Raw genomic sequence first — 4,385 nt, 5'->3', positions numbered from 1 at the left:
TGAGAATGATGGTTTCCAGATTCATCTATGTTCCTGCAAAGACATGAACTCATCCTTTTTTATGGCTGCATAGTAGTCCATGGTGTATATGTGCCACATTTTCTTTATCCAGTCTATCCTTGATGGGCATTTAGGTTGGTTCCAAGTCTTTGCTATTGTAAACAGTGCTGCAATGAACATACATGTGCATGTGTTGTTATAACAGAATGATTTATAATCCTTTGGGTATATACCCAGTAATGGGATTGCTAGGCCAAATGGTATTTCTATTTCTAGATCTTTGAGGAATTGCCACACTGTCTTCCACAATGGTTGCATTAATTTACACTCCCACCAACAGTGTAAAAGTGTTCCTATTTCTCCACATCCTTTCCAGCATCTGTTGTCTCCAGATGTTTTAATGATCACCATTCTAACTGGCATGAGATGGTATCTCAATGTGGTTTTGATTTGCATTTCTCTAATGACCAGTGATGATGAGCATTTTTTCATGTTTCTTGGCCACACAGATGTCTTCTTTTGAAAAGTGCCTGTTCATATCCTTCACCCACTTTTTGATGAGGTTATTTTTTTCTTGTAAATTTGTTTTAGTTCTTTGTAGATTTTCATCCCTTCTTAAGTGTTCTCCTCTTTCCTCCCAAGCCCCTGACTGATACAGTGTAAGACTGAGATGCAGGGTAAATGGAGATTTCCTACTTGAACCTTAATCCTGAATCTCAAACTCACACCTAGTTTTGCTGAATACTACTACTAGGGGAGTTTTAGCAGTTGGCTGATTACAAAGAGGTCATTTGTTTCCCATTTCTAGTTAGGTTAAAGATCAACAAAAGCCATTCAGTAGGCTTAATAGAAATTACTGTTATTACCAACACTCGTGTTATTTGGAGGTGGGGGTCAGTGTATTTAAGTGCTGTCAACACTCATCTCTCTGAGCTTTATAGAAAAGGAGATCATATAACAAAATCCATATTTGCCTGCAAATCACAGTGACTCCATGGTGAGCCTTGTGTCTTGTTGGGTTTTTTTGTCGGGGAGAGGGGAGGGCCTGGAATCTAAGATCTGACCAGCATATTCATATTGTTAGTTTCCAGAACTCATAAATTCTTAAGATTTGTCTGGCAAACTGGAGGTTGTCAGAATACTTAGGGTGAGATACAATAACAATTTAAATGATAAACAAAAACAAAAAAGAATCCATCCTAACTTACCCAGGACCAATTTCTTGCTGTTTTATTCCCCAGCTATTTTTAAATAATCACATCACTGTAGTATCTACGGCATTTTAGAGATTGCAAGGTCTGTGAGTCATATCCTTATTTACAGGAATGATGGGAAAAAGTCAGCTTGTTCAGCATTTACTCCATTTAGGAGAAGTATGGAGACAATGAAGAAGCTGGGGGGAATGCTGTTTTGTGTATCATTTTACCTTGTCCTAAATCTCTTTCTCTTTCCCTTTTCAGGACTCAGACTTGACAGAACAGCCACTGCCCAGACATGTTCAGTGACAGATAAAACAAGAGTGTAACATTTTGCAAATGCAAATTCCTCCTCTTTTGCTGTAGAAAAACTTTGTTTCTCCTTCATACACCCTGAATCCTCCTGCCCATAATGCTGGTCCTAAATGACTTATTCCAAAAACAGCCAATACAAAGTTTTCAAAAGTCCAACTCCTTAGGGAAAAACTTTGTTTTCCAGCTTGTGTGACTCAGGCCATCAGCTCATGGTCATTGTCACAGCCCCAATCACCTACATTTGTGAGCACCGCCTCTTTTATCTCTCTCCCTTCAGCACTGCTAGAGAAGTACACACAAACAACTGAATAGGGACATTTTCAAAGAGTTTCAGAGAAAAATGAACGGATATGATTTTAACACTGTAACTGAATACTCTCTTAAGCATAAATTTTTCTTTCAGGGAGCATTTGTTTGTAATTATGAGAAATTAAAGAATATATTCCTAGGGAATTAAAACATAGGCTATTAGAACTGGAAGGGTATTCAGGGAATCTAGAAGTTCATGCTATCAGCCTTGTGAGTGATTTCATCTCTTACTTTGTGCATTTCTCTTTTTATGTTTATGTTTGATGTGAGCTGCATTCCCAGCTCACATTATTCTCATTCTTTAAAAATAACAGGCCAGGTGTGGTGGTTCATGCCTATAATTCCAGCACTTTGGAAGGCTAAGGCGGGAGGATTTCTTGAGCCAAGGAGTTTGAGACCATCCCAGCCCAACAAAGTGAGACCTTCATCTCTACAAAATATTTTTTAAAATAGCTGGGCCTGGTGAGACACGCCTGTAATCTGAGCTACGTGGGAGGATAGCTAGAGCCCAGGAGGTCAAGGCTGCAGAGAACCATGATCACACCACTGCACTCCAGCCTGGGTGACAGAGCAAGACCCTGTCTCAGTCAACCAATTAATCAATCAATCAATAGATAAATAAATAAATAGAAGAGGTGAAAAATACGGTTTTAAGAGTTCTGTTTCAGAATACTCTGTTCCTGGCCAGGCGCGGTGGCTAATGCCTGTAATAACAACACTTTGGGGGGCTGAGGCGGGCGGATCATGAGGTCAGGAGATCAAGACCATCCTGGCCAACATGGTGAAACCCCGTCTCTACTAAAAATACAAAAATTAGCTGGGCATAGTGGCACGCACCTGTAGTCCTGGCTGCTCAAGAGGCTGAGGCAGGAGAATCACTTGAACCAGGAGGCAGAGGTTGCAGTGAGCCGAGATCGTGCTACTGTACTCCAGCCTGGGGACAGAGCAAGATTCCATCTCAAAAAAAAAAAAAAGAAGAATACTCTGTTCCCATGTGGAGTTTGTCAACTCTAAAGTGGTAAAAAACAAGATGGATTGTAGACATTTTCATAAAAGGCAGGATTGTTTGGTGTCACCAAATTAAATATGTTAATGGTCACAGCAAAGGCTGACTCAATCTGCCTTTTATTCTGCCAGGCTATTTGATACTGCTGAGGGCTTACCTATTTCCTGAGGAGAAAAATAGTCATTAAAATGACCTTACAAAGACTGTGCTTTCAGGGATCACTTCTATAGCTCGCTGCTAGAGAAGTTTCTCTTGTGTCTTGCTGGTTTTTTTGTGGTTTTTGTTTGTTTGGTTTGGTTTGTTTTTTTGCCTGGGATCTGGGAAATCACAGGCGCAGCGTTCTGTCTGGAGCCTGACACTGGCTCTGGGTGTTGCTTCACTGCAACTTCCATTTGCCATTGGGAACTGTTCAGCTTTTCCTCTGGGAAAGTAAGAGAGAGAGGATGCAGTCTGAGGATCTTCCCTTCTTGTAATACAAAATAATGACAACCATAGGGACATGGCAAGTAAAATGTGTACAACAACCCCATCTAAATAACCCTATCATCTTTCTACTATCTATTGATCTAAATATGTATAGTATAAACAACCCTATATAGCACTCTAAGCAACTTAAATTGGGTAACTTAGAAAACTTTTTTTTTTTGATAGTCTCACTCTGTCTTCCCCAGGCTGGAGTGCAGTGGCGTGATCTCGGCTCACTGCAACCTCTGCCTCCTGGGTTCAAGTGGTTCTCTTGACTCAGTCTCCCAAGTAGCTGAGATTACAGGCACGTGCCACCGTGCCCGGCTAATTTTTTTTTTTTTTTTTTTGTAGAGATGAGGTTTCACTGTATTGGCCAGGCTTGTTTTGAACTCCTGACCTCAAGTGATCCACTCACCGACCCCACCCCCTCAACCTCCCTTACACCCAGCCAGAAAACTCTTAAAATATGCCTTCCTAGCAAAAAACATGTTATGCCTGTAATATGCTTTAAATTCTCCAATGGCTTCGCTTTGCTTTTAGGCTAACATTCTTAATGTGATCTTCACGTTCTTGCCCTTTTCTACAACCTTACCTTATACTATGCTAACTTACACTATATTCTCCCGACCCCTTCATGCTCAGTCATCCTAGCCTTCCTTCAGGTCTTTGAGCATGCCACAGGCCCTTTGCACGTGTTTTCTCTCAGTTTAGGTTGTCTTCCTCCATCTGCCTTCTTTGCCTCTTAGCTCATCCCAAACTCCCTCATCTCAGTAAGATTCCGTTTTTAAGGTGCAGTCATCAACTATATTTTGTCACTTATCTTATTTAAGTGGTTATCTTCATTACCTATTACCACATAACAAATCACCCCAAACTTAGCAGCTTAAAACCAGTATTACTGCCTCAAAGTTCCTGAGAATCGGGAACCAGGGGCAGTTTAGCGGGGTGGTTCTGACTCAGAGACTTTCCTGAGGCAGCACTCCAGATACCAGCCAGACCGCAGCCATTTGAAGTCTTGCCTGGGCTGGCAGATCTGCTTCCAAGGTCACTTAGGTGGCTGTTGGCCGAAAGTGTCAGTTCCTTACCCTGTGGGC

At 41.3% G+C, this 4,385-nt stretch overlaps 1 pseudogene; it reads left to right on the top strand.

Moving 5' to 3' along the window:
* Positions 1-3,025: 3,025 nt before the first annotated feature.
* LOC135276464 (small nucleolar RNA U3) lies at positions 3,026-3,280 on the top strand (annotated as a pseudogene).
* Positions 3,281-4,385: the final 1,105 nt, after the last annotated feature.

The sequence above is a fragment of the Aotus nancymaae genome, unplaced genomic scaffold (assembly GCF_030222135.1).
Source record: "Aotus nancymaae isolate 86718 unplaced genomic scaffold, 86718_ANA_hifiasm-v0.15.2.pri h1tg000022l_1, whole genome shotgun sequence".
In the NCBI taxonomy this organism is placed as follows: Eukaryota; Metazoa; Chordata; class Mammalia; order Primates; family Aotidae; genus Aotus; species Aotus nancymaae.
This window is presented reverse-complemented; position numbering and strand designations above follow the sequence as displayed.